At 44.1% G+C, this 21791-nt stretch overlaps 1 protein-coding gene across 2 annotated transcripts in view; it reads left to right on the top strand.

Moving 5' to 3' along the window:
• Positions 1-15733: 15733 nt before the first annotated feature.
• The window catches only part of LOC128115613 (phosphatidylinositol-glycan biosynthesis class F protein), a 143295-nt gene continuing 137237 nt past the window's right edge, over positions 15734-21791 (top strand). The window contains exons 1-2 of one of the 2 annotated variants that reach the window (XM_052746487.1): positions 15734-16422; positions 18566-18650. The gene's annotated coding sequence lies outside the window, so the exon portion shown is untranslated. The remainder of the gene's footprint in view (positions 16423-18565; positions 18651-21791) is intronic. The other variant, XM_052746488.1, reaches the window with a different exon arrangement.

Genomic DNA, 21791 nt, shown 5'->3' with positions numbered 1-21791 from the left:
CAGTCCTGTGGTCAGGCAAATGAAAAAAATGAGCAGTCGTAGATGGAGCAAAACCTCGGCACAAGTTCCCGGGCACAGAGCGCCAGGAGGGCTTGCTTCATCACACACTCTAACGTTGGCTTTAATGCAGTGGAGGCAGCACGCTGTTACCGTACAAGAACAGCCACAAGGCATGATAAAACCCAGTATAAGAGTTTTATTAAAAGGGGGAGACAGGAAACAATGTGACCAGGCCTGTGGAAGATGTGCAGCGAGAGAGATGGGAGAGAAGGTGAAGAAGAGGAAGAGGCTGTACTGGCTTCTTAAGGATTCCCCTGCACATTCATGATCACACTGCGTAGGAATTTCGTAGGGTGTAAGGCCCCTTACTTGGCTACTGATCTGCACATGTGCGGTCACTTAGCTGGGGAGTGGCCAGGAATTCCAACAACCTGTTCCCTGCAATCTGTCCTCTTACTTAGGGTTCACACCTGCTGACCTTTGCTGGGCAACTGGTGTGCTGGCTCCTTTGCTATCTCCTGCTAAACAATACTTGTTGGCTCTTTGTTTGGAGTGCAAGTATTGGGTTGACCACAAATTGTCTGGCCTTGTCCTGTCCTCAGGCTTCTGTCCAGTATAAGCCACAATTCTATGTGCTATTTGGAATGCCTGCCTTAGGCCCTGGAAAAGCAGCTGGTAGAACTTGGGCTGAGAGGATTTCTCAGGTTGTGTCTTCGAAGAAACAGTGCTTGTTTGAACGGTTTCAATACTCTTGCTTCTTGATGGACACATTATTCTAAAAGGACTCTCTTCTGGGGTTTCACTATTTTTGTAGAGCTTTGTGTTTTGTGTTTTAAGTCCCTTGATGGTTTTCTTCATTGGATAGTTTAAGTCAAAGGTCTTTTTGAGGCTTGATTTCGACCATTTTTCTTCCTGATTACTTTCAAAGCCACTCTCGGATACAGAGTGAAGCTGATGGAATTCATGGTGCTCAGAGTCTTTGGCGTCTGTCTGGCGGACCACCCCATGGCTGCCCCGTTGCTTTTTTCTAATGTGCACTTGTACAGAAGCCTGGGAAGATCGGGCCTGGAAATCTCTTGGAGTAGTTGGCCTCTTGGAAGCTGGAGGATAGATTTTAGCTTTCCTTCGTGATGGTGATGTAGTGCTCTTCCATGTATCTGCTCTTTTTCTCCCACGATGCTTTGAGACTTGAGGTCTTTTCCTAGTTCTCAGTCTAAAACCAAGATGCAACCGAATCTCACCATGGCCTTCATGGGTGCTTAAAAGGTGTATCTGTGGGTAGACAAGAAGATATGGACCAAAAGCAGACTGTAACTTATGACAGGAATTAACTCCTGAACATAGGCCACACTGCATGCGGATGGGATATTTCAGGACAAGACCCGATGAGAAAGGTGGAGGGACATTGTGGGGTACTTGACTCTCTAAGAGTTTTGCTGCTACTTTTAGCTGTAGATCTTTTAGCAGATGGAGCTGTTCTGAGATATCCCTCTCGGCCTGGGAAAGACAACTTGCCTTGAGGGAGTGGTGAGAGTCAAAAGTCCTTGTCGGTGAATCACTCTGTGAGTCTTTATTCTGGTCACTGGAAACAGGGTCTTCCCTATTATAAAGTATCTTGAGAGAAGACTCCGGCTTCACTAAGGCAGGAAACTGGGCCCTTGTACACGAGACAGACACATGCTGAGTGACTTCCTGGAATATATCACTTAGTTTTGAGTTTGTTTTCTTTATTCCCAATCTGGTACCGGAGTATTGCTGTAATATGGAAGATGTGGATCCACGTGTCCACATCTTTAAGGTCATTCTTTTCTCGTGACCATGGCATAATATATGTCTCTGAATATAGTTTCTGACCACTGAAGTCTGTGAAATCTTCCTAGGACCCCTCTCTAGTAGGCTCTGGGAAAATGCCATCAGTTCAGCTGGAACCCCAAATAAACTTTGAATAAATTGATATCCATCCATTAAAAATGGCTGAGAACAAAGCTTCCTTTCCATAGTGGTTCCCAGAACATTTCCCAGCATCAGCATATTGGAGAGATACTTTCTAGGGAGTCGCTGCCTACGGACATGACTTTCCCAGACATTCTGTTGTCTACCCAGGAAAGAACGGATAGAATTTCTTCGAGCCCCTAATCCTGCCTGAAACTCCGAGGGTAGTAATCTCAGTGGGTATGGAGAATAGCTCTGGAATGAATTCCCAGATTCCTCCATTTGTTTCTTTTCGGTTGCTTCCTTGGATAGGACATCCATTTCCCAGATGTCAGGATATAGGGTTCTCACAGTGTTCCCAATATCAGAGGGAAGAACCAAGGGAAGGGCTGATGAATGGAACATAATCGTGTCTGTATAGGACTCTGGAGACGGCAAAATACCAACAGCAAAGTTCTTCATAGCCAAGGCCCTTGATACCTCCGGCATTCCAGAACCCTGAAGGGGTCCTAACTCAGTTGTTTTGACAGAACTTGAAATAAATGGGATTGAAGGGCTGGGTATGAACCTAGAGAAGTAATCCTGTGCTTGTAACTTTTCTGATGTTATCATTTCTGAGTCTCTATCCTCACACACCCGTCTTTGATTCAAATCCTCAATTTCCATTACTTTAGGAGATTCTGTTCTGATCCCTAGAGATTTTTCAGCCTGAAGCCTTTGCTCGTGAGTTAATACTGGAGGTTCCTCAAGTGGAGATGTTTGCTCTAAGATTAATTCTGCAAAATTCTCTTGAATATTTGCCCTTGGAGTTTGTTCCATAGGTTTTACCATGTCTTGAAGATGTGGTCTTGGGAGTAAATTCAAACCATCCATTACTTTAATGCTAGATTTTGTGGCAACTCCTATTGGTTCTATAGCCTGAGGATTTGGTCCTGGAGCCAGCTCTTCAGATTTTACAATCAGAAGCAGTGGTTTGGGAACCAATATAGTCTTTATAACTTGAAAGCCTGACAACTGTATTGTTTCTAAAATTTGATGTGTTGGTGCTGAGATTAATTTTTTGGATTGAACATTTTGTAACCAAAGGCTTGAAGCAAATTCTGACATTATCACATCGTGCAGTTTGGGAGTCAAATCAGTATGTTTTGACCCTTGAGAAGTTGGCTCTGGTATCATCACAGATTCTAGAACTTGAAACGGCGGTCCAGGGATAACTTCCACAGATTCGGAAACTTTGGGGAGAGCGGCTGACTGAGAAACATGATGCCGTGTCTTTGCGGATTCTGTCCCTTGACCTAGCTGCTTTGGACTGATCGTTATAAAATTTATCATTTGATCCAGTGATTCAATTGGAGTTATGTTTAAAGTTCCCATGCTTGCACCCTGGGGCTTTGTTAGCCTACTTGCTACCTCCCCTGGTTGCCATGACTCAAAAGTGAGCTCCTCACAGTCTGTATCTTCGACCACTTGACAGGTTTGCTGGGTTGACAAATCTAAGGATTCTTCTATTTGCAGCCATGGCTTAGAGGTCAAACTTACAGATTCAGGAATCTGAGGTTCTTGCCCTGGTGTTATCCCTGAAGCAGAATCTGGAACGTGATAGGATGACCTTGGTGGCCATGCTACAGAGTGTTCCCTTTGAGATTTTTTCCCAGAGCTCACCACCACAGGTCCTAAGTCTTGAGGACACGGCCTTGGAGATTTTTCTACATGTCCAGTCTCTCTATTTACTGGCTTTGAAGTCACACTAAGAAATTCTTTCCCTGGTCTTACCTCACAAGTTAGCATCCTTACTTCTGCAACATGATTCTTGAGGTCGAGGGTCATTCTATCAGACTCTGTGGCTTGTTCTGTTGGTAACTCCTTGACATCTTTAAATTGAGGCCACAAACAAGGCAGCAACTGCAGAGTTTCTGGGCTCCAGCAGCTTCTCTGTGGGGTTAGTTCTGAGGACTTTGAATCTGGATCACTTAGTGTTGGAGTCAGATCAACAGATTCTGGTCCTTGAAGATCTAGCTGCTGAGGCATCCCTAATGATTCTAGGCCTTGATCTGTTGGTTTGGGGTTCAACCTCATAGGTTTCTCTGTTGTTTCTGGGCTTTTATGTCCCAACCCTTTTGTCATTTCTGAAGACCCCGCATCTTGATAAACTGGTAATGAAATGAAATCTATGAATTTAGGGACTTGGTGCCTCATCTTCTCAGCATAGTCCTCTAACTGGTGCCCTGGTCTATATATCACTTGAGAGGATTCTTTGATTTGATCGCGTGTTTGGGGATTTTGGTTCCCAGGTGTCACATTTTGAAGGAATGGTCTTGGTGATAACCCCCTAGAGGTTCCAGTTTGTGGTAGAGACACCGATGACAATTTCACATGGTTTACACTTTGCCACTTCGGCTCTGAAGTAAATTCCATCGATTTCATGCACTGTTGCTGTGATTCCGGAATCAAATTTGAAAATTTGACACTAGACAGTGCTGGTCCTGCTAAGAAGTTCCCGGTGGACTCTGGGGTCGATGCCACTGGTTTCTCATTTAAAGGAAACTGTTGGCAATCCATGCTTTGCTGTTGGGAGCCTAGTCTCAGCTGCATAGGCTTTCTTTCATGAACACACGGCTTCGGTGCAAAGGAAGTCTTAGTACGTTGAGAACAGTGGCGTGGAGCGAACTCTAAAGGGTTCACACTTGGAGTCGGTGACCCTGGCTTCAACTTCACAGATTTAACTTTTTGAAAACAAGGTTCTGGTGAAGATTCCTTACTTCTCACGTCCTGCAGACCGCAGCCAGGTGTCACTTTTACAGAATTTGTCAAACAAAGCAATGGCTGGTTGCTCATCTCTGGAGACATTCTATCTTCAGGCAGTGGGGTTGGTGAAACTCCCACAGATTTCACACCATTTGACGGAGGCCTCAAAGTAAATGTGGGTTGTGCAGTTTCCTGCCACGACCCAAGTTGGTTCTTCAAAAATGGGATCTCTTGAAACTCTGCCCCTACCATTAAGTGAGATGACCCTGGAGTTGATTCAAGCTTCAAATCTTGCACGTGTTGTCCTTTCTTAACTATTATAGGCATCTCTCTTTGAATTCCTGTCCCTGAGTTCGACTCAGAACTTGGCCCTGGGGTGTATGCAGAAGAATTCACACACCGAGGCCTTGGGCCTGGGGTGCATACAGAAGAATTCACACACTGAGGACTTGTCCCTGGGGTGCATGCAGAATTCACACACTGAGGACTTGGTCTTGGGGTGCATACAGAAGAATTCACACACTGAGGACTTGGTCTTGGGGTGCATACAGAAGAATTCACACACTGAGGACTTGGTCTTGGGGTGCATACAGAAGAATTCACACACTGAGGACTTGGGCCTGGGGTGCATACAGAAGAATTCACACACTGAGGACTTGGCCCTGGGATGCATACAGAAGGACTCATACACTGTGGACTTGGCCCTGGGGTGTTTACAGAAGAATTTACATCTTGCCAGTTTGGCTCATGAATGCACCCAGTAGAATCTACACGTTGCAATTTTGGTCCTAAAAGGCATGCAGAAGAACTCATCCCATGCAAATGTGACCCAGCATTGCACCCAGACTTTGTACATTGAGGGTCTGGCTCTGGAATGCATGCAGAGGAATTTATATCTTGCAAATATGGCCCACGTTTACACCCACTGGAGTTTATATATTGAGAATTTGCATTGGGAGTGCATGCAGAATTCACGTCTTCCAAGTGCTGCCCCAGGCGGAACACCTTAGATTTTATACCTTGAAGGTCTGGAACAGGGTGCGACTCAGACAATTCTACATTTTGTGTTCTGGTGTTGGATGCCATAAAATTTTTACAGTGAATCTGTGGCCCTGCACTCGGGTCACAGGATGCCCTACCTTGCAGTCTAGGCTTATGCTTGAATTTTAGAGACAGCTCATCTGGCAGCTTAGTTTCTGTGAGCCCCTCAAAAGGTATTATCTCTTGCAAATGTGGCCCAGGGTCGCCGTCTAAAGACTGAGGACTTGTTCCCAGGCCCAACTCAGAGGACATCACATCTTGCAACGGTTGCTCTGAATTGAATTCCATAGATTTCAGGTCTTGAAGCTTTGTACATAATTCTGACGACTTGATATGTTGTAAATGTAGCTCATCCCTGAACTCTATCTGTTTTATTTTTTGAAGTTGTTGCTTTTGACTTAATTTGTGAGACTTCCGATCTCGCTTCTGGTTTCTGGCATTGAGTTCAGAAGGAACCACTCTATAAACCTTTGAGTCCGAGGCCTGCTTAGAGAATCCCACAAACTGTGATTCTGAACCATGATTGATCCCTGTATCCTTCATTGTGTGGATATATGTGGGCTCAGACTTCACACCCTTCAACTTTGATACACAGTTGACTGACTCAGGTTTCATACCTTGAAGGTGTAATTCTGATGTTAACATAGTTAATTTCCTGTCCTGTAAATGAGCGGTTTCCAACTGCAAAGGTTCCCTGTCAAGTGCCTTACCAAATGTCCATTTTAAAGATTTTACATCTTGCCACAGTGGCTGATACACAAAGCCTACGGGTTTCTCTTTTTGAAGTTTGTCCTCTGAAATCACTTCAGAAGACTTCATACCCTGTGAGCATAGGCCAGGACTGACCTCCATAGATCTTCCATATTGAAGCTTTGTCCCCAGAATTGACTGAGAATATTTCTCATCTTGTAACTGAGGGCCTGAGTTTAACTTCCCAGATTCCCCATTTGGGGGCTTGGACTCCACTGTCACACCTTGTAACTTTGGGCCTTGATTAAACTCTACAGACTCCTTAGCTAGGAGCTTTTTCCCTTGAACCAACTCAGATGGCTTTTTATTTTGTGTCTGTGGTCCAGAATTGAGGTCTACCGCTGTCACACCTTGGGATTTTATCTGTGTTACCACCTCAGAAGATTTTATACTTGTGACATGTTGTCCCATAGAGTTCACACCTTGAAGTTTCATGCCCATGATCAGCTCAGGATATTTCAAATCTTGTAAAGGGGGGCCTGAGTCCAGCTCTACAGATTTTGTACCTAAGGACATCTTCCTCAGGGTGAAATCATGTTTCTTACCTTGTAACTTTGAACTAGGTTTGATTTCTACAGATTTCATACCATGAACCCTCTTCCCTGTAATGACTTCAGAGGTCATACCTTGTAAGTGTGGTCCAGGACCAAAGTCCACAGACATGACATCATGGACCTTTATACCCATGATTGTCCTTGAAGATTTCAGATCTTGTAACTGTGGGCCTGATTCCCAGTCTTCCATTTCCATTTCTTGAGGCTTTGTCCTCAGAAATGAGTTAGATTTTATACCTTGCCACTGTGGCCCAGGTTTACAGCCTAGTTTGACACGTTGAGTTTTGGTACCCGTAGCTAACTCAATACATGGTTTACCTTTCATCTGTGAGCTGCAACTTAACTTAGTACATTTCATATTTGGGGACTCTGTTTCAGGTGTCAAGTCAGAACATTTTGCATGTTGCCACTGGGACCCAGAGCTCTTCTCAGATTTCATACCTTGAGGCTTTCCCTGAAGTGCCAACTCAGAAGATTTTCCACATTTCAACTCTACATTGTTTTGTGATTGTGGCCTTTGGCTTATTGCTCCATATTTCACTTCTGAGGACTGTGACTCTTGTTTAAACACTGAAGGTGTCACAGCTCGAGGAGGCTGTGTTCCTGGGGATGACCCTAAGGGATTCACTTCCTGAGGTTGTATTCCAGGGTTCAATCCAAGAGAGCTCCTGTCTTCTAAGCAAAACCTGGATTTGAATGTCAATTTTATATTATTGATCTTTGACTTTAAGGTTGGGTCACATGCTTTCGTATTTCTAAACTGTTGCTCAGAGTTAAAATCAATACTTTTGGACCTCTGAGACTGATGTTCCTGGGTTGACCCTGAAGGTTGTTTACCTTGTGACTTTGGCCTCGTAGTCAACTCATCGGATGTCTTCACATCTAGTTGTACTGAGGGTTTTAACTCTTTAGCTGTGACATCCTGAGGTGGTAACCTAAGATTCAGTGTAGATTTATTAACTTGATAGTCAGACAGTGGTATCCAAAGAACAGATTTTGTATTTTCAAGCTGTGGTCCCTGAAGTAATGCCACACTTTTCACACACTGAGACTGTAGCTCTGAGGTTGATGTGATGTTTTCCCCTTCTTGTAGCTCTGGTCCTGGGGACAACTCAGGGGTCTTCACACACTGTACTTGTGGCCCAAGGTTAAAATCCACAGATTTTTTTCCTTGAGGTTTTGGCCCTAGAGCCATGTCTGATGTCTTCACACTTTCCAGTTTCCGTTCTGTAGATTTGACACCTGGAGATGGTGACCCACTATTTAATTGTAAAAATGTCACACCGTGGAATTCAGGTCTTGGTATCCACTGGATGGATCTTGCACTTTCTACCTGTGTCTCTTTGTTTAGCTGATCAGTTTTGATCCCTTGAGGCTGTGGCTCGGAAGTTAAGTTCAAAGGTTTAGTTTTCTGCAGCCCTAGTGCTAACGCAGAGGTTTTTACTTGCTGTAACTGTGACTCAAGATGAAACTCTCCGGATTTTTCTCTTTGAATTTTTGACCTGACAGTCAATTCAGATGACCTCACACCTCTCCGTTGTGTAGACGGCTTCAATTCTGTAGGGCTGGCACTCTGAGACTGTAACCTAAAGTTTGACGCTATACATTTCTCCCTTTGAAACTCAGATACTGGTGTCCACTGAACAGATTTTGTACCTCCAATTTGTGGTTCAGTATTTAGTGCCACAGTTCTCCCATCTTGGAGCGGTGGCTCTAACATTGGCTCCAAGTCTTTCACTTGGTACACCTGTGATTCTGGAGTCAATGGACAAGGTCTCATACTCGGCACCTGTGGCCCATATTGGTCCTCTTGAGCTTTTACATTATGAACTGGTTCAGGGGCCAATTCAAATGAGGGTGCATCTTTACATTGTAGTTTAGAGGTGAGCTCTATGGGTTTTCTACCTGCAGGTTTGGGTTCTTGATCTGACCCCATAGACAACATACCTTCCGACTCCAACTGTTTGTTCAGCCGGTTGAACAGCTCACCTTTCCACTCTGCTGTGCTTATGTGGTCATCCTGTCTGGGCTCAAGAGTTAAATCCATGGGTGCCCTCCCTTGATACTGTTGTGTGGAGACTAAATCCATGAATTTTACTCCCTGGATCCCTTGTGCTTTGGCTTTATTCACAGGTTTTAGACTTTGCTGCTTCAGACATGAGATGATCACACGTTTACTATCTTGTGTTTGTGGCCGTGAAGTCAGTTCCTTGGGTTTTACATCTTGTAGATGAGGCCCTTGCAACACCTCCATAGGTTTATCTTGAAACAGCATCCCTGGTGCAAAAGTCATGGGACTCTCCCCTTGCTTCTTTGGTTCAACCAACCCCACAGTTTTCAAATCTTGAATTCTTGAACCTGGGATGAACTTCACAGATTTCATACCATCTGACTGGGAACTACTTGGGGATATCACTGTAGATTTTATCCTCTCTAGACATTGTCCTAGAGTTAAGACTGCAGATTTTCTGTCTTCTAACTGTGGTTCTGAAGGGGGTAACTTGGATTTTAAACCTTTCAAGGTGGAGCCCGGAGGCAGCTCCTCACGTTCCTTATCTCCTGCTTGTATCCCCGGGGTTGACAGCATAGATATGATTTTCCCCAGCTCTGACTTTGACCTTAACTCCATAGATTTCCTGTCTTCCAAATGAGGCCTTGGCGTTAACTCTTCTTGCTTTGAGGCTGTGATCTTCTCTACAGGTTTTATATGTTCCAAATGCTGTCTGTGGATCAATGTAGAAGATTCTACACCTTGTGCCTGTGTTCTTCTGATCATCTCAGAAAGATCTGCACCTGCCAAGTGTTTCCCAGGAGTCAATTTCTTTGATTCTGCATTTGGTATCTGTGGTTCAGATGCTAGTTTATAAGACATTTTGCCTTCAAAGTTTGGTACTTGATTCCCTGGGACATATCTTATATCTATAAAGGGTGGCTCTTGTACTATTAACTCTGGCTTCATCCCTTGCCTCTCTGACTGTGTGGTCAACTCAAATATTTTTACACACTCTAACTGTGGCCCTGAGTTTAACTCTGAAGTCTTCACACCTTGAGGTTGAGTTCCTGGAATTACACCGAAACATTTGACATCCTGCAGCCATGGCTCCGAGTTAAAACTCACCTGCCTTGTGTCTTGTAGCCTTGGAGTCGCTTTTGGTGATTTGGGATCATGTATCCCTAACTCTGGAGTCATAGGACTCATACCATGAGACCATGGTCCTGGAGTTTGCTCCCCAAATTTGACTCTTTGATATTTCCGCCTAGAAGCCAACTCAGAAAATTTGGTATCTTGTTGCCACAGTCCTGGATTGACCTGCTTAGCTATCACTCTTGGATGTTGTAGTTCAGAGGCTGGGATTGGGGGTTTCATGCTACAAAACTCTGATGCTTTCAGAGGCAATACAAGCTTCTTATCTTCAACCTGTGTCTCTTGGCTTAATGGCAAAAACGATTCTGGCATCAATCCCTGAGGCTTCCTATCTTGAAGCTCAACACCTGGCATGTATGTTACACATTTGAAACCTTGGTGCTTGGGCTCTGGGATCGCATCAGAGAATCTCACATGTTGCAAGCATGGTCTTACATTTACGTATACCGGCTTCCCGGGTTGTGGTTGTGGTTGTGGCTGTGGTTCTGGAAGCTTTGGCCCTAGGATAAAATCTGATGGTGTGGTTTCTGGCCCCAGGGAACATGGTATTTCGTCATGAGATTTCACACCATAATGTGGGGGGCCTGAGATGAAATTTACTGGGTTTTCCCCTTGAAGAAGTAGCCCTTGATATAACATTGGAAACTGGACACTTTGCAATTTTGGCCCTGGAATCAATTTCGATTTGACACTTAGCTTCTGTGGGCCTAGATTTAAATCCACAGATTTCACATTTGGGGGCTGTGTTCCCTCAATCCGTTCCTTCGGTGATAAACTTTGTAGACGTGACTTTGGTTTTGTCTTTTCAGGATCTACCTCTGCTGCAGATGACGGTTGTATTACATTTATAGAGTTCTCATTTCGCAACTGTGATTCTCTATCCATTTGCCTAGACTTTACTTTGTGGAGCTGTGGCTTTGGGGTCACATCTTTAATATGTGCTTTGGGTCCTGCAGTTAGTCCTGTAGGTTCCACATCTTGTAAGGGTGGTTCGGTGATTACTTCTGCAGACTTCAAATTTTGGGCAAAGGACTCTGATTTCTCACCTTGCACTCCTGATTCTAGACTAAACTCCAGAGGTCTCACTATGATGGTTCCCTGGGTATCATCGACTTTAGAGAATGTCAATCTGAAGGTCTCTGTGTCTTCATATTCTGGTTTCAGAGTTATTTCCGATGGGTTGGTAACTTCTGCACACGCTTCTGGAGGCACCTGAACAAACTTCACATCAGGGGGCTGTGGCTCTGGGGCCATCACTCCTGAGGTCATAGTTTGCACTTCTGAATCTAGTAGCAAATCCAGAGTATCTTTAATTGCACTTCCTGATTCTGGAGTCTCTTCCATCTCTTTTACAACTTGGGTCCCAGGTTCAAGAGTATCTTGGAGTGGTGGTGAGCTCATCTCCACAGATTCTGAGCTCTGGCTCAATGGTGCTGGAGTCATCCCTAATGATGATTGTGGCAACGGAGCAGATTCTTCCACCTGCTGGCAAGGTTCAGAGGTCACTCTTGCTTCTGAGGCTGGATGCTGTAGGGTCAGTCCTTCAGGTTCTAGGAAATGATAACTTGGTTTGGGGGTCGCTTCTAAAGATTTTGTTGCATCAAAGTGTGTGCTTGGGATCAGTTCACCAACTTCCATACTCTCCACCAGTGCCTCAGGAATTAGATTCCTACCTTCTACCAATGGAGTCTTTGTATCCTCAAGCAATGGTACAGGGGCTATCTTATCAGAGCCGGTGCTTGGAGTCAACTCCACCATTTTTATATCTCCTTGTAACTCCTGTGATAGGGCTGAAAGAGCTTCTTCCATTCCTTGAGATTGAGAATCGGGGATCCAATGTACTGATATATTGCTGTGCAACTGTGGACCTGCCGCCAACCCAGCAGACTTTTTGTTTTGGTGTTGTGGTTCAACTGTCAGTTGGCCAGATTTCACATCTTGAAACTGAGACTCAGGGGCCGATGGCACAGATGTCTCACTTTGCAGTTGTGGTATGGGGGTTAATTCCTCATATTGTGTATTCTGCTGATGCAGTTCTGGGGCCAAATCTATACATACCACTGTTGAGGTTGGTGGTCCATATTTTTCCATTTCTGGGACTAAATCTGTGGTTATGTCCACAGATTTCACACTTTGCAATCTTGGATCTGGGATTAGGTGCTCAGATTTTACATTCTGTAGTTCTGGGGGAAAGTCCATTGAATCCCTAACCTTAGGCTGTGGGATTGTGCTCCCCCCCCCCAAATATTCCATTTCCTGAAGCAGTGGTATGACTGGCACTACTTCAGCTTCTGGAACTTGATGCTTTTGGCCCCTTCCTATAGGTACTGCACCTTGATCTGGTGGTGCTGGGATTGTTTTCCTGGATTCCATTATTTGATGATGTGACTTTGGAGTCAGTGACACACACTCTGTGCCTTGAGGTTGTGGCATAGTCCCCACGGAGTCTTCAACTTGACCCTGTAACCCAGAAGTCAATTGCAGAGACTCTTTGGTTGGAGGCTCTACAATTTGTAGTGGTGTGATCATTCCCGTCGGAGATGCCTGGACTGGCGGGGTCACCTTTAGAGCATGCAGGGACTGACATGACGGTAGTAGGTCATCAGTCATTCCTGATGGTTCCAGTACTTTAGATGGTGGCTGTGGAGGTACGCTTCTAGATTCTACAGTTCCTGCTGGGACAGTAGTAGTCGGAACATCTGGTTGAGCTGACACTGGGGTCAAATTTTCAGCTGGAGGCTGTGAGCCTCGGATCAAAGCCCTAAATTTAGTAATGTGTGGCTGTCCTAGTGGAAATATCTGCATGAAATCCATGGCTTGTTTTGCCACTGGAGACACTTTTGTATCTTCAGTGGCTTCAGGCAGTGCACTTGAGCTAATTTCCATTGCATTTTGATGTACTGGACTGGGAGTAATCCTGATGTGTTTTGAGGCTTGATTCTGTGACCCCAAGGTCATGGTCATGGTATCCATCTTCACTGATTCCATGACTTGGTATTGTGGCTGTGGGGCTACTCCTACTGGTTCTATGCCATGTGGACTTAATTTGTCAATCATCTCCATGGAATCCGTGACGTGAAACAATGCCACAGGAGTTACCTCCAGGTTATCTGTGACTTGACTCAGTCTTGAGGCCATGCTCTTTAATTCCGTGGTTTGATGCTGATGATGGGTTCCTTTTATTCTTTCAGTTACTTGATTTGATGGCTGAGGAGTTATCCTCACTATTTCTGCTTGATTTGGCGGCTCTGGGGAAAACCCCACAGAGTCTATCAGCTCCGACTGTGATTCTGGGATTAATCCCATTAAGTCCATAACCTGAAGCAATTCCAATGGAGTGACCTTTATTCTGTCAGTGGCTGAACGTGGTATCTTGGGTGTCACCCCAATGTTCATGCTGTAGTCAGTAGAAGGCTTTCCCTTTTTACAGTAACAGCTGGGTGGGACAATCTCCTGAACCACAGTGTCAGAGTCGGAGGAAGAAGTCACATCTCGGGATTCTGAAACATTCAGCTCCATAAGTGTTGATCTGAGAAACAAAGAGAAATGTTTTCATTTTCTTTGGAATCAGTAGGGGAAGTTAGAGAGAAGGGAGGGAGTGTCTAGTTCAAATCCAAAATATTTTTAGTCTAAGGGAGAGAAGAAGGAAAAGAGGGGTTGCATCCACAAACATCAATGATTTATGTCAAGAATTCCTCCACCAAGAGCAAAGTAGACGAGTCCATCAGTAGAGTGCATGCTATACAAATAGAGAAGCTGAGTTCCATCCCTAGAACCCACAGGAAAATAAAAGAACACAGTGCCCCAGTGCTGGGCAAGCAGAGACAAGTAGATGCCCTGGGCCTCACTGGACAGCCAAGGCTGATCAGTGAGTCCCAGGGAGTGACTCTATCTCACAAAACAAGGTGGATGGCTCCCAGAAATGACACCCAAGTTTTACACACACACACACACACACACACACACACACACACACACACACACACACACACACACCTGTGCTTGGCATGACCTGAGTTTGAGCCCTAAGACTCACATGTTGGAAGGAGAGAATTGACTCCTGTGGCTTGTCCTCTGACCATCACATACATGATGTGGCACCTATGTGCACACATGCAAAAAATACAAATGAATAAAATATATACATATATTTATACAGTGAGGCCTAGAGAAAAAGTCCAGAGGTTAAGAATAGTGACTTAGTGACTGCTGTTCCAGGGGACCCAAGTTTGAATCCCAACACACACATGGTAGGCCACAAACATCTGTATCTCCAGTACCAGGGGATCATATACCCTCTTGTGATCTCTCTGGGCACCAGGCATGCATGTGGTACACATACTTACCTGCGGGGAAAATATCCATACAGATAAAACATAAAACAAATAAAGCTCACAAAATAGTTCTCCACTGCTTTTCAAACTAACTTTTTTCCTTTACCTCCTTCCTTTACTTTCTTTCCTTCCTTCTCTTCTTCTTCTTCTTCTTCTTCTTCTTCTTCTTCTTCTTCTTCTTCTTCTTCTTCCCCCCCTCCCCCCCGCCCCCACTCAGCCCCCTGCCTTGTGACTCTGTTTCCTGACCTTGCATTATCCAGATGTTGGAGGATCCGTCCAAGACTCCTGTCTATTGACCAGAGTACATATTCCTGGGTCCAGTCGGTAGGAAGTCCTGAAATACTGGACACAGCAGAGTATGTCAGTGGAACTGAAGTGACATTGCAGTAGGAATAGAAAGATAATTTAGGAAGGAGGCAATTGCTCTCAGAGTAAATGAAGTCAGAGTGCCAGGTATTTTACGTACAGCATTCACAATGAAGATGGTGTCACGGGTAGGAATTCTATTGCTGTCATGAACCCCAATGAACATAAACAAGTTGTGGGGACAGGGTTTGTTTCAGCTTACAACACTCAGGTCATACTCCATTGCTGAGGGAAGTCAGGGTAGGAACTCAGGGCAAGATGGATCCAAGAGGCAGGAGCTGATCCAGAGGCCATGGAGCTGCTTACTGGCTTGCTTTCATGGTTTGCTCACCCTGCCTTCTTGTACCCCCTGAGACCACTAGCTCATGCGTGGTACCACTCACAGTGAGCTGGACCTTCCAACATCAATCTTCAATTAACAGAATGCAGCCAGGCATGGTGGCACATGTCTTTAATCCCAGCACTTGGGAGGTAGAGACAGGTGAGTTCAAGGCCAGCCTGGTCTACAGAGCGAGTTCCAGGACAGCCAGGGTTATACATTGAAAAAAAAAAAGAAAGAAAGAAAGAAAGAAAAGAATGAAAATATACTATGGTGATATTTTATTTGTATTAAAATGTTATTTGTATGTTAATAAATAAAGTTGCCCGGGAGTCAGAGCTATTAGCAAGCCATTGGAAAGCCAGACAGTGGTGGTGTACGCTTGTAATCCCAGCACTTGGTAGGCAGAGCTAGGTAAGTCTCTTTGTGTTCAGGGATACAGCCAGCATTGGATACACATGCCTTTAATCTCAATACCAACCATAGAAGACCTGGAGGTCTATACAGACAGGCAGTGACGAGGCGGTCATGTGGTTGGGTTTACAACCAATGAGAAGGCAGAGCATAAAGTCTATATAAAGACTTTAACACAGGAAGTAGCTCTCTTTTGGAGAGGTAGGACCACCACAGGAGGACGGGTAAGGTTTTTGCTCTTAGCTCTGACTTCTTGGCTTTCTTCTTTGCATTGGTTCTGTGTTTCTTATTTAATAAGATGGTTGGTTACATCTACAGTGTACCACAGGCTTGCCCACAGGGCAATCTGGGGGGGCAATTAAGGTTCCCTCTTCCAAAATGATGGCAGCTTGTATCAAGTTGACAGGAAACTAGTCAGCATGGGTATTTGTCACAGGACAGTCTGTAGACAGACTCTGCTTACCGTGTCAGATCAGCTACACTGCCATTCATCTCTGTTTCTTCCAACCGTGAAACTGTAACAGGAGCCAAGAAACTGTTAGCATAGTGACTGCTGACGTCATCTAACAGAACCCCCTTCATTTAACAATTAAGGGAGCAAAGATGAAGTCACACCCATCGTGACGCTGATGAGTGGTACAGCACAGCTATCGAGTTTTGTTTTGCTTTTTAAGCATACTATCCTGTCTTCGTCATGTACTAGAAGTGACCCAGGAGAAGCCCGGACTGGGAACGCAGCGCTGGGGGAACACAGAGATCCCGATACATCTTCCCCTTCAAAGATATCTGTCCCACATCCACATCTGTGGTAGAGGAATAAAGGTAATGGACTTCCTGCACCAAACTCTTGGTAGTTCATCTTTGTCCATTCTCCTCTCCCATACTTTGGGCTCTACATGAAGATGTAGGGACAGAGAAGCCCGAGGAAAGGAAACAATGGAGGATGGAGCTGTCTGACTGACTTTGGAAGGAAAGATGTCAGAGAGATGGGCGTACTCTCCAGGCACACCCTCTTTTTCAACTTTCTTCCACTTCAAGTGGAAAGAGTCCTAAAGCAGGTCCACAGTTGATCCGTCATCAGCCTTGAGCTGACCCATAAGGATAGAATCATTCTTACCTCTGAGTTTCCAGATCTGTTTTAGAGATCTGTTTTGTTGCTTGGAAGTCTAGAAAGACACAAAGAGAAACTAAGTCAGGGTTACGTTTTAGTTTGGGGATTTTATTGACAACACATCTCATCTTATCTAGGGGATAGTGATATGTTTTATCAGTTGTCATCTGCAAACATATCATTAGTTATCATCTCATTTATTTAGTTGTGAATAATGGATTACATATCCTAAGGGACCAGCAAGATGACTCTGTGGGCACAGGTGTTTGACACCAATCCCGATGACATGAGTCCCATCTCTGGAGCCCACATAGTAAAAGGAGAAAAGCAATTTGCACAAGTTGTGCTCACCTCCACGTGCATGCCATTTGTCCATGCGTGCACCCACATGCAAATTAGTAAGTGATTAAACAAACCTAAGTCCTAGATTATTATGTGTAGTCCTGAGAGTCTACAGGTAAATATGAGTCCTGTGCTCTAGAGACTTGCATTAGTAAGGAAAACAGTCAACTAAACAGGTAAGATGCCATGTGGGAGCCAGCAAAATGGCTCATTGGCTGAAGGCACCTGTTGCCAAGCGTTGGCAACCTATGTTCAATCCCTGTGGCCAGTATGGTAGATGAAAAGAACTGTCTTGTTTAAAATAACCCTGGACTTGAATTATAACCTGTATTTATGTTCAAGCTCTCTCTGTATTATTTCTCCTGCAGTTGTACATAAAATGTCTTTACATTAAAGCCAGGCGGCGCACACCTTTAATCCCAGCACTCGTGAGGCAGAGCCAGGTGGATCTCTGTGAGTTCGAGGCCTGCCTAGACTACCAAGTGAGTTCCAGGAAAGGCGCAAAGCTACACAGAGAAACCCTGTCTCGAAAAACCAAAAAAAAAAAAAAAAAAAAAAAAAAAAAAAAAAAAATCTTTACATTAAAAAAAGGACAAATACTACAGAATTGTATTACATCAGATATGTAGAATATACAAATTCATAGAGACAGAAAGATTAGATGTTATCTCAAGATGGAGAAGAAAGGAATATAGAGCAATGATTTCCTAAGTACAGAATCTCTGTTTTATGTGATGGAAAAGTCCCACAAATGGACAGTAGTGTCAGGACATAATATCATGAATGTAATAAATCAATACAATTAATGTAATTAATGAATATCATAAATGCAGTTATTGAATGAATACTGCAAATGTAATCAATGAATACCACAAATGTAATTAATATCATGAGTGTAATTAATGAATACCATGAATGTAAATAATAAGTAAATAAGTAAATAAATGAAAAGAAAGGTCTGCTAATTGCCAAAAGTAACCACAAACAGAAGTGTAAGGGAGCAATTTACTGGACCAAAAATTAAGACATACCATAAAACAAGTTCATAAGAACAGGAGCAGGCAGGTAGAATTTAAAAACAAAAAAGTTCTGAAATAATCAGGAGGCAGAGGCTGAAGAATTTCTCTGTGTTTGAGGACAGCCTCAGCTAAATAGTGAGTTCCAAGACAGCCAGGGTTATATAGAGAAACCTGTCTCGAAACAAACAAACAAAAAACCCTAAACCCAGCTCTGAAATAAATTCACTTACATATGGCAGCTTAATTGAAGAGAGCTCCACATAGTGACAAGAAATGATTCCATAGCTGTGATAAGTGCTGTCAACTTGCGAAAATCTAGAATCATGTGGACCTGTGCCTCTTAGCATGCCCATGGGGAACCGTCTTGATAACCATACCTGGGGCGCCACTGTGGTGGCGCCATTCTCTGACTGGGATCCTAGACTGTGTCAGTGGGGAAAGAGAAGTGAGCTACAGTTTGGACTCATCACTCATCTCCGCTTCTTTACTGCAGATGCAACGTGACTCGCTAGCCTAAGCCCCTGCAGTTGTGACCTCCTCTACCACGATGGACCAATGGACCATAACCTTGGGTGATGGTGAGCTGAAGTGAACCCTTGCCCCGTTAAGGCTCTTTTGTTAGGGCATTCTGTCACAGCGACAGAATAGAAACTAAGACAGTGGCAAACAGTGAGAAAAATAAAAGTGGATCATTTCTCAATATGGGATTCAGAGATGGGCTCTAAGTGGGTTGAGAATTCAAATGTTGAGGGGCTGGAGAGACGGTTCAACCGCTTAGAGCAGGGGCTACACTTACAGAGGACCCAGGTTTGGTTCCCAGCACCCACATGGTGGCTTATAACTTCAACTCCAGTTTCAGAGGATCTGATCTCTTATGACCCCTGGAAGTACCAGGCAACATGTGGTGCACATGTACACTTTCTTGCAGGCAAAATCATCATATACATAAAATACAAAAAAAAAAAATCTCAATTTGTATGAAAGAATTCATGTGTGAAAAGTAATGTGAATTTTTTGTTGTTGTTTTTCATTTTTCAAGATAGGAGGGTTTCTCTGTGTAAATCTGACTCCCCTGGAACAACTCTGTAGATCAGGATGGCCTCAAACTCAGAGATCTGCCTGCCTCTGCTTCCTGAGTGCTGGGATTAAAGGCGCGCACCACCTCCTCACCTGGCTAGTAATGTGAATTTTAAAGTATTCAAATGTGAAAGACTAGAACAAAGAAAATAAATCGATTAAAAAATTCTGGGGTTGGGGATTTAGCTCAGTGGTAAAGCGCTTGACTAGCAAGCGCAAGGCCCTGGGTTTGGTCCTCACCTCTGGGAAAAAAAAATTCCTACCACCTTGGACAATGAACTAATTAAAAAAACTTTTTAAAAACTCTAATAGCTAAAATAGATCTTAACTTTCTCATCATACACATGAAAAAAGTCTGAAGTGAAAAATGTATTAACTAGCTTGATTTAATTATTATACAATGCAAAAAGCAAAACATATTATGCTTCATAAAGATGTATTTGTTAATAACATTATTTATTTTTATGTATATGAATGTTTACTTGTATGAAAGTGAACCACATGTATGCCTGGTGCCCCTCTGAGTCCATAAGATGGTGTCAGATCCCCTGGAACTAGAGTTACAACAGATGGTTGTGGCATACCGTGTGGATTCTGGGAATCAAACCTGGGTCCTCTGCAAGAGCAGCAAGTGCTCTTAACCACTAAACAATCTCGCCAATTAGTATCATTTTAATCCAGCAGAAGACGCCCCCCCATGCTCATTTACAAGTTCTAAGTGACAGATTTACCACTTATTCCTAGGCCCTGGAGCCTGCCAGCAAACTTGGCTTCACACTGAAAAGTACAAGGCCTGAAGGGGAGTCCCCAGAAACCTTTAGCCACAGGCTGCTTGTGTGGTTCCCAGTCTCTATTAGTTACTCCTAATGCTGTCCCAAAAGCAGGCTGAGGAAGGAACGGTTTAACTTGGCTCACAGTCTGAGGGTGCAGAGCATCATGGTGGAGAAGGCAGGTGTTAGCTGGTCACATTCCAGTCACAGTCAGAGAGAGATGACTGGTGGTATTCACTCGGCTCACTTCCTCAATTTCATTCGAGACCACAGCCCATGGAGCCATGCTGCCCACATTTTGACTGGGTCTTCCCACCTTAGTTAACACAGTCTCTAAACTCCCTCACAGGCATGCCTGCAAGTTTGTCTCGTAGAAGACTGGAGATAGCATCGTGTTCACATGATCTGAGTGGTCCTCCAAACACCCTCAAACCATGAATTTTAAAGTGTTTCTGAATTGATGGTGCCATCATTAAAGGCAGATGAAATGCTTTGAGTGAATTCCTAGACTTCCAAATCCACTGTAAAGCCAGGTTGTGGTGGCTCATGCCTGTAAACTCTCCACTCTGGAGGCTGACATAAAAGAATTACCATGAGCCAGGCGGTGGTGGCGCATGCCTTTAATCCCAGCCCTGGGGAGTCAGAACCAGGTGGATCTCTGTGAGTTCAAGGCCAGCCTGGTCTACCAAGTGAGTCCCAGGAAAGGCGCAAAGCTACACACAGAAACCCTGTCTCGAAAAACCAAAAAAAAAAAAAAAAAAAAAAAGAATTACCATGAGTTTGAGGCCATATTAGGATGTCTAGTAAGTTCCCAGCTATCCTGGGCTACAGAATGAAACCCCATTCTCAAACAGAACATCTGAACTTGGGTGGCAAATGCCTTTAATCCCAGTGATGTATATGAAATGTCTATGAAAAAAAAATCTCTCCTATTCAATTGAAATTTCCGTGTAATGAAGGATCTGAAGAAGGTACCTATGGTGCAGCAGGGAGAGATAGAATCGAGCCAAGAAACACAGGAGCTACCGTAGAAGAGCCCCAGAAGGCGAGGGCAGAAAGAATGTAGCAAGACATTACTTGAGGATTAACAACACTGAAGAATATAGAAACCCCGGACTCTCAGCTCCATTTTCCAAGAGTCTAAAAACTGCTTTTTTTTAAATGTATGTTTGTGTGTGCATATGCATGTGCACGTGTGTCCACAGTTGTGCAGGGGTGTGCCTGCTTATGTGGCATGTGCACGTGGAGGCCAGAGGTCAGCCTCAGGCGTCATTCCTCAGGTGCCATCCACCTTGATTTTTGAGACAAGGTCTCTCATTGGCCTGGAGCTTGTCAAGATCTGAACTGTCTGGACAGGGAGCCCCAAGGATACGCCTGTCTCTACTCCCAGCCCAGTGCTGGTATTACAAGTGTGTGCCACTGAGCACATATCTCTTACACAATTCTAGGGATGAAAGTCAGGTCCTCACGCTTATAAAGCAAGTACTTTACTGACTGACAGATCTCCTCATCCCTAAAAACTGCTTCGAAGCAGTCTGATCTTTGACTTAATAACTAGAAACTCGTGAGAACTGAGAAGCATTGATATGTAAGTGTTAGGACAGCAGAAGCCGAAGAACAGCTGAATTAAGTAGATTCAAAAATGCTGAAAACGGAAGAGGAAGAATCTTAATACTTGGCCCCGAATAAAAGAGTAGGCATATCTGCATGAGCAGTAAGGGGAAGAGCTGCCATGTTCTTAGAAATATAGGGCATGAGAAAACAACAGAATAAATTCCTTTTTTTTTTAAGATTTATTAATTATGTACACAGAAGAGGGTGCCAGATCTCATTACAGATGGTTGTGAGCCACCATGTGGATGCTGGGAATTG

The sequence above is a fragment of the Peromyscus californicus genome, unplaced genomic scaffold, assembly GCF_007827085.1.
Source record: "Peromyscus californicus insignis strain IS unplaced genomic scaffold, ASM782708v3 Scaffold_1__1_contigs__length_55948999, whole genome shotgun sequence".
In the NCBI taxonomy this organism is placed as follows: domain Eukaryota; kingdom Metazoa; phylum Chordata; class Mammalia; order Rodentia; family Cricetidae; genus Peromyscus; species Peromyscus californicus.
The sequence above is the reverse complement of the archived record's forward strand: the minus strand, read 5'-3'. Positions and strand labels throughout refer to the sequence as shown.